At 32.2% G+C, this 8,925-nt stretch overlaps 1 protein-coding gene across 2 annotated transcripts in view; it reads left to right on the top strand.

Annotated features, from left to right (window-relative positions):
- The first annotated feature begins 889 nt into the window (after nucleotides 1-889).
- LOC127701536 (hemicentin-1-like) overlaps nucleotides 890-8,925 on the top strand; it is a 67,074-nt gene continuing 59,038 nt past the window's right edge. Inside the window, exon 1 of one of the 2 annotated variants that reach the window (XM_052205425.1) lies at nucleotides 890-981. The gene's annotated coding sequence lies outside the window, so the exon portion shown is untranslated. Of the gene's footprint in view, nucleotides 982-6,507; nucleotides 6,550-8,925 lie in introns of those variants that run through there. The other variant, XM_052205427.1, reaches the window with a different exon arrangement.

Genomic DNA, 8,925 nt, shown 5'->3' with positions numbered 1-8,925 from the left:
TTATCCGTAGAGGAAGCCAGAATGACAGGAGAGAACCACCAACATTCGACAGAAAAGCTGTCAAACCTTGTCAATTAAGATCAGAGTCGATCGAACACACCTTGCCACTGTTTACAAGTTGTAGTGATCACTGTAGATGAACTTCAAAGACCACTGAACCACTGATGACCTTCCCCGTTTTTTGCTTCTTGTGGTACACTGACTTTAGCGCGTTAGTGAGCCCTTCCACTGTAGTCTAAGATGTACATATATATTTTTTTATTTCCACTTCTATAAAAATTGCTGTTTACCTGATGTTGATAATATATGTGTTCGTTAGAAAAATAATATTTGTTAAAAATGTTAATCCTTACCAATCCACTAGGAGAGCTGTATAATCTTATTGATAAAATATACTAGTCAGTGACAAAATTCAGCAGTACCAATTTGTTGACCGGGTAAAGGTATTCAAAACTATAGTTTCAATATAGTGAATTGAATGCACGAATTGTCCGAATTGGTGGATGTAAGTCTGCATGAAATACAACATGCGTCATGATACACACACACATACTTTCATCAGGTATACATGTTACAATATTTTTAATTTTTTATTTTTCACTTTTAATTCTACCTTTCAATTATCTACTTTATTTTCCCGCTATTTTGGGTAAGTTATGCTGTTATGTTGAGAATTCCTTTTGAAACCCCTTTATGTAGGTTTATTTTTATTACGTCAATAAGAGGGATTCAAAGGAAGTTTTCTCGTTATTTCTTATAAGTTTCCTATTCCTAGACATATAATTATATTTGAGATTTTCCATAAAAATGAAGCCTTCTCAGACCTAGATTTATTTCTGCTTTCGAAAATTGAAAACTGTTCACGACCGGTTTTTATTGTTCGTTTGACGAATTTGGTTGGTTAACACGTGTCAAATCAATTTCTAACTGGCTAAAGAGACATAATTTGCTGGACATCGGACTGGGTAACATCTTGAACAGGTAAGGCTGGTGTTTCTGGCAAATTTATATACGAATAATAAATTAAGTATATTTTCATGTTTTGTATAGCCATTGGTGTTTTTATAGACTTTTTCATCAAATCAAGTTCACCCAAATGTATGAGCACGTTTTTTGTGCCCGGCTTATTTAAATCAAAAAGACATATCATTGATCGACATCCAGTAATAAAAATTTGTTTGTTAAAATATGATATAACTTTTGAAACTTTTAATGATATGTAAAAAGATTGCAGAGAAAATATACGATCGCCGCCATGACTACGTAATTTATGTTAACTGCCATACCTTTTGTCCTGTTTTGGAAGGACATTTTAAGGTCATGTGTGTAGGAAGCTACTCCTTTATAAATTAAAACTTTGTATAAGATAATTCTAGTCAGAATTAAAATATAGATAAAGCCTCGGTCGATTTTAGTAATGGAAAACATAAGTCCTCGACTTTGTGAGGAATCTTCCTGAACATGCATGAAATATTTGCCACTGGATATTATGCAACCAACAAGTTTTTCTCAAAAAATAAAGAAGATTGAAGTCCATTAGTATTTCAAAATTCATGGACATGTTTTGTTTATATAATACCAGATGGACATATTGTTCTGTGGGAAAAGTTTCTGCAAATAATATAAATGTGTGCCCTTTTGTACTTAAAGAGTGTTTTAAAAAAATATAATTTGAAATTTACCCTTCTTAAGAGGGATAGTAATTTCCTGATGCCATCATCGGTTTTTCCTCATTTGAGGGGTTCTTCCCAACCTGACCAACAATCAATCAATCGACTTGGTGAGGTGTATGCCCCAAATCATCCAAGTTCATTTGTTTCAACGTTACTGTTAAGGTTTCATTTACAAGTGCTAATATATAATACATTTTGATTTGTCAAAATCACACATTACACCAATGCTTCTATCTATAAACCGTAAACTGAAGGTTTGTCGCTATGTTTATTTTTCTTTTTCAAAGTTCTTGTAAGGTGCACTCGACTAGCCTTACCTGACATTTGTTAAAAAAAATCGACATCTCTCTCTCTCTAGTTTAAGTACACGTCTGCAGTTTTCATGCTAATATCCAGTGGAAATTAAACAAAAGAAATGAAATTATTTGTTAAAAAAGGTAAAAATGGGCAATTTTGTATATTTGGATTGTTTACATCTGTTTCTATGGCCATTAAAGTTTAATGTAGTAAGGTGCATTATTTAGGATACTAGTATTATTGCATCTTATATACTTGTTTCTAGTCAAATTTTAGTATTGTGCTAAGAAATATTTGTAAACTTGTATAAATTTTATAAAGATAAATTTCCACAAAACAGACCATTTCGGTCGCGGTGCAAATATTTCTGAACTTTAAGATGCTTAAGCGATAGGAGAGCTGTGTAATCTTATGCCACTGCAAAACAATCCACATATAGATAAAAGATTATTTTTTTTAAGGTTTTTATTTCCATCTCTGTTCATGGAAACCGTATTATGGGAAAATTTCTAAAAATGAGGCAATATTCTTATCGCAAACAAAGTCGGTACGGTACACCTTTTAACGTGGCATAATACCCATATAAAATTGGATACAACACATCCATGAGGATTTCCCCCAACCTTTACAAAAAATTTATCTTTACGAGTTTGTAATAGGGAGATACTTTTGACGAAGTAGAAGAGTTCTGACTACTTTAGCTCACTTTTTGGCTTACTATTTGGAAGTGCACTCTAAAACTTTGCAGAAATAATTATGAAGAACTCTAAATATAATCTCGCAATATTTTTTATAAGTTTTACCGTAAAAATAATCCCCAAAACGTATTAGAAGTTGATTTTTACACATAAATATTCAACGATGTTTTTTTATTTTCTAAATAGTAAGTGAAAAACTGAAATTACATGAAAAAAATTTTGAAAGGATAAGTTTTATAGCCCAATTGAGCTTATATATAGCCAGATCGAGCTATTTTCTAAAAACCCAAAATTGTGAAAAAAAAGTCGGATAACTATCCTCACTGATATGGACTGTCCTAGCATTGTTATAAGTCGCACACGTTCTTTAACAGAGTCTTGCGGATCGGTAAAGGCCCGTAGAGGTTGACCAATTACTTCTGACAGTTGGGTGCGTCCCGTAACACCCAATTTTGTCTAGTCGAATTACAATCGTGACAAATTGTGCTATATCGAATAAAAATCGTAGCAATGTCCGTTGTTGTAATGTCTGGACGGTGTCCTGTGGAACGGGCATAATCTGGAGAAAATGTTCGTTCCCTTTTAGTGCCGATTGAGCAGAGATTGCGTCAAAATCTTGCCGAAAGCGAGTCGTCTTTGCTGAATCATGCGAAAGATACAAATCGGATGGAGAGAGGAATGATCAAGACGATTTCGGCTTGAAACGGCTGAATCGAGACGCATGCTGAACAATGCCTGATTGTTGTCGGGAGTCCTATCAAAGGCGGTAGTAAAACTCCTGAATATAATGAGACTCGCGTGTCTCAACTTTCTCAAGATTTTGTCTCGTCTGTGATGAAAGTTTTAAAATAAACAAATAAATGTATATGTATTCATAATTAAAATAGAACTGTTATATAAATTACAGTAAAAAGTAAATAATTTAAAAGTATTAATACAGTAATTTTAAAGATATATTACATTGAAAATCAATGAATAAATAACTATCCTCCATACAAGATGGTGTTTAAAAATAAAAAGAATATAACCTTTGTAATACATGGAACATAAACATCACTACTACATGTATATGCAAATTTTCTTTTATTTCAAAACAAGTACTAATAAATCTTGACACTAATATATGTGATAAAAAATTAAATTTTTGAGATTCCTTATTATAAACATTATCCATTGTAACTGTAAAAGTTAAAAACTCCTGAAAGAAAAACAACTGACCTGCCTAGGGACGAATGTCAGGGTTAGTATAATGGTTCATGTAACATTCATTTTCAAGTTGAATAGAATATTTTAAGCCTGATTTAAACATTTTTAATTGCGACTAGGGATTTAAAATCATTGGATCATTTAAGGTTTATTGAAGAGGGTGTTATCCAACTCTCCGAGTGCAAAAAGTTCTATAATAAAACTACAGTTATAAAGGTTATCAAAATAAAACTGCCCATTGATAAGTTCATTAAAAAGTCCTTTGCACTGAGGAGGGTGGACACAGCTCCTGCATAAGGCATGGACCATTTGACGTTCGGGGGGTGGGGGCTGGGTTTTTATATCAAGAATATTTAAAAAAAAAATACATCATACATGTCATACTTGCTGAAGATAAAGCCAGTATATTTTTTTTAGCAACTGAATAGGCCAGATTGATTTTTTGTCAAAATAGAGGCCAGATTATTTTTTTTCAGATTGCTAATACTAAATAGCGATTTAGTATTTCTTTAGCCCGCTTTTATAATGGTTTGGAACCAAAAATTGTATTTTAGTTTTTTGTCAAATTCGTAGCTAATGTCCCTTAAACAAAGTCTTGAACAAATTTAGCAAAGACTATTAAAAACGTGCTGTCAACCCCAAATTACAAAAATTACAAAAACATTAACGTGGCAAGCAGTTTTTTTTATTAAGTAGACAAGAAGTAAATAGAATTTCTACGATCGGTGTAGAACTAATCTATCGTTCAGACCATACCATTTAAAGTATAAAATCACTTGTCCAGATGATATCAGTGGTCATACCCAAAACGTAATGCGCAAGAACACATAGCTCCAATCCTTCCGCTAATGTTTAAAAAAACGCTAGAAAATGGACAGAAACCACAAGACTTTAAACATTCTGATACTACACCAGTCTTCAAAAAAAGTTTGAAAGCATAATAGAGCTGTTTATTACAGACCAATATTTAAACTTGTTTTTTGCTCGGTCGCGAAATAGAAGTTCCTTCATAATATAAGTTCCAAGTGGAAAAAAATAGTCTGTAATATTATTTCCACTGGAACAAATATTACAGTATTTGTTCCTTACGAAATAAAGGTTGTAGAATATTTGTTCTAACAGGAACAGATGGCATGGCATAGTATATAACAAAGTTTCTAGTGGAACATCTGTTAGGAGGAACAAATATATGTTGACAGCTCTGTATGTCTGTATAATTACATTACATGTATGGTTCATTAGAATCCCTAATTTTGATGGGCTGAATGTAATAAGAATTAAATGCTTCTTTTTAAAATCATAGGGTTGTAAAATCGCTTAATACAAAATGTACTTCGATCAACGCTTTTACACCTCAATAAAATTATATTAAGAAGTATTCAATTCTTAAATAGAGAAATATATGGTACTCTACATGTTTCTCGTTTGTAATATGTATCACAATAGTAGTGTATGATCTATAAAGAGCATAGACTGTAATATATATCACAATAGTAGTGTATGATCTATAAAGCGCATAGACTGTAATATGTATCACAATAGTAGTGTATGATCTATAAAGCGCATAGACTGTAATATGTATCACAATAGTAGTGTATGATCTATAAAGCGCATAGACTGGTCATGATGTAAATCTTGTAATTACTTCAGACACAATTCGTATATACCTACAGGTCCAACCACTTAGAAAATCCACTAACTGACTTACAGGCCACAATATACACCAAAAAAACACAGAGACTCGTATATATATATACCACAGTGGAAAATATTACTCGTTTCTTTAATCTAGTCTCAATCGGTCAATGGATATATTTAGAGGACATCTCAATACTGTTCTCTCTGCATGTTCCCATATGAAAATAAAACCTCTTTAATATAGTTTTAATTATTTAATTTTTCTTTGGCACTATCATATCAAACGGTAAAATAAAGCGCTGAATTTCCTTATCTAATTGTTTTCGTTGATAAATTTACGTTATTATAGCCCAGGCATGTAACCGTGAATAATCATAGGGAAATTTGTTTGGTAGATTACTTAAAACTCCAGAAGTATATTAAACAACTGGGTCGTTCTAAAATGAATAGAACCCGAATAATTCTACCTTTATTTCTCACATGAACCAAGAGCACTGAATTATTTGACTTATTTGGAGTATTTGGGATTTGAATCTTTAGCTTACAAAAATGTTCTGAAAAAAAAATCATCTGTACCCTACTGCCCACGACTTTCGCTGATGAATCGTCTTATTCACTTTTTTATATATACGAATCTAAAAAAAAAATCAAATAGGAATATTTAGTTTAAACAATATTTTATTTTTTTCAAAAGATTTGTCACGGTGTTCTAGAAAACCGTTTTAATGGTAATATTTTCTTTGAGTAAACAATTCACGTGACGGTTAACACCTACATTAAAAATAGCTGTTTACAATCAAATTAAGTTTTCAAAACCATAGTGGTCAGTTAAGTCGGATCAATTTTTGGCCAATAACAAAGCGTCCAGATCAATACACGCCCTTTTAAATATGAAAAATGTTGTTCTACAACTTACTCGAGGGAATCCAAATTTAACTGACCAGTTGCGTAATCCAAAAGTGTTTAAAATATAACAATATCCTTAGGTGTGTCAGTAGTGTTTGGTCAGTGGAAGGGATAACATCTCGTGTCGGTCGGTGAGTAATAGTTTAGATAATTTACCAAGCATATACTTAATTAAAGGTATGCAAATAGTAAATTAATGATTTAATATCAACATATAGAATTTGAATATAAAACATATTTTTTGGTTTTTACATTCTTTATTGATTTCACTAATAAGAAATGCATCATAAGCGTGTCTTCATCTTTAAATTTCATCAATTCGGCACAACCCTCGAAATAGGATAAACGCTTCTCAAATTAATGGCTTTTCCACTGTACGGTGTATTTTGAGATTAAAACATCGACTTATTTTTTTGGTTGAAATATTTTTTTTTTTCATGTTAAATTCAACCTTTTATTATATCTTAATTTTACTAATAACTTTGTACAAAACTTCTATGCAATTGTGTTGTAATGTGTGTGGGTTTTTTTCGAAAAAGAAATGCTTCATTTATCACGAACATCCATCCAAATTAAGACAAAAAACTATTAAGATATTTTCAATTTTAACTGAATGTCCTTATCTAAGTGATAGTTACTCATTTGGAAGGAAAACTCCCCCCCCCCCCCCCCCCAACCTAATAAACCAAAATGCTATACTGGAGAATCGCATGATTGTGAATACGAACATTTTGTTTACCAGAGACACGACCAACTCAAAGACGGAATTCTTCGTCAATACCAGAGAAAAATCCTTAAAATTAGACGGGGTTTTATCTAATTCAATTATTCGAGTATTATCGCTTATTTTAATATCTGGATTATTGAGCATATAATGCAGGTACACACACAATAGCCAGTCCTTATTGTGTCCAGTATATCGAGACGGAGAAATACATGTTTTTAAACGAAACGGTAACAATAAGTGACACAATCTAGCGAATGTCAATAATAAAAAGCCGCACATGTTTGTAACAAGACATCAGTACAAAATACTCAAATTTCATCATCGATATATATATATATATGTACAGGTTCCTTCTTTTTCAAAATCCTGGACCCGCGCCTGTTTTTGAATTACTCAATACTGTGGACTCATTTAATATTTTGCATGTGCTCTAAAAGGATGACCCTCGACCATCCTCTACACACACCATTTCACACATGATTCTGTGAATGTGTTCTTGATATTTTTAATATAACAAATGATAATAACAAAAGCAATACCCTGATTTACCCGCCTACGGAATGACGGAAGGGTTGCAATTCTGTGAAAAATATGCAATTTAATTAGAATGAAACGTTCACTCCATCTCATTTACCCAAAACATTCAAAAGAATCGGCTCAAAATGAAAAAAATTGTGTTAAATTTTGCAATAAATTCAAACACTATATATACATCCGCCAGTAACTTACGGGCCATGAGGTTAGGGGGAGGGGAGTAGAAATAACATGTCATCCTAAATACCCAGAGTAAGAGCGTCCATTAATTGTCTGATGCTGACGACTGTGGTCAACAAATACACTTGATGTAATACTATCTATTAAATGGATATAACAAAAGACGAGAGAAATGACTAGTTTTCAAATTCAGTTTTGAATTGATTATTCAGTGTCCGTGTGTATTTACCCGAAGTTCGAACATTATTAATCATTATGCAAACATTCTAAGGGAGCTGCCATTTGATTTTTATGGGGGGCTAGGATGAAAAATTTTGTCCTGCATTTTTTTTAGTTGAAATCTCTGTCCTGCCTTTTTATTTTTTTCACTATTCGGTCCTGCCTTTTTGTCGAGCCTTCGACTTTAGTCGAAAAAGCGAGACATAGCGATCCTACATTCCGTCGGCGTCGGTGTCGTCGTCGTCGTCGTCGTCGTCGTCGTCGGCGGCGTCCACAAATATTCACTCTGTGGTTAAAGTTTTTGATATTTTAATAACTTTCTTAAATTATCCTTGATTTCTACCAAACTTGGACAGAAGCTTGTTTATGATCATAAAATAGTATCCAGAAGTAAATTTTGTAAAAATAAAATTCCATTTTTTCCGTATTTTACTTATAAATGGACTTAGTTTTTCTGCCGGGAAATATTACATTCACTCTGAGGTTAAAGTTTTTAAAATTTTAATAACTTTCTTATACTACCATTGGTTTCTACCAAACTTGGACAGAAGCTTGTTTATGATCATAAGATAGTATCCAGAAGGAAATTTTGTAAAAAAAAAATCCATTTTTTCCTTATTTTACTTTTAAATGGACATAGATTTTCTGCCAGGAAACAACACATTCACTCTGTGGTTAAAGTTTTTAAAATTTTAATAACTTTCTTATACTATTTTGGATTTGTACCAAACTTGGACAGAAGCTTGTTTATGATCAAATGCTAGTATCTAGAAGGAAATTTTGTTTTCTCCCAGTTAACATTACATTCAGTCTGCAGTTAAAGTTTTTTAACATTTATTAGATTCTT

This window comes from Mytilus californianus, unplaced genomic scaffold (genome assembly GCF_021869535.1).
Source record: "Mytilus californianus isolate M0D057914Y unplaced genomic scaffold, xbMytCali1.0.p SCAF_5, whole genome shotgun sequence".
Lineage (NCBI taxonomy): Eukaryota > Metazoa > Mollusca > Bivalvia > Mytilida > Mytilidae > Mytilus > Mytilus californianus.
This window is presented reverse-complemented; position numbering and strand designations above follow the sequence as displayed.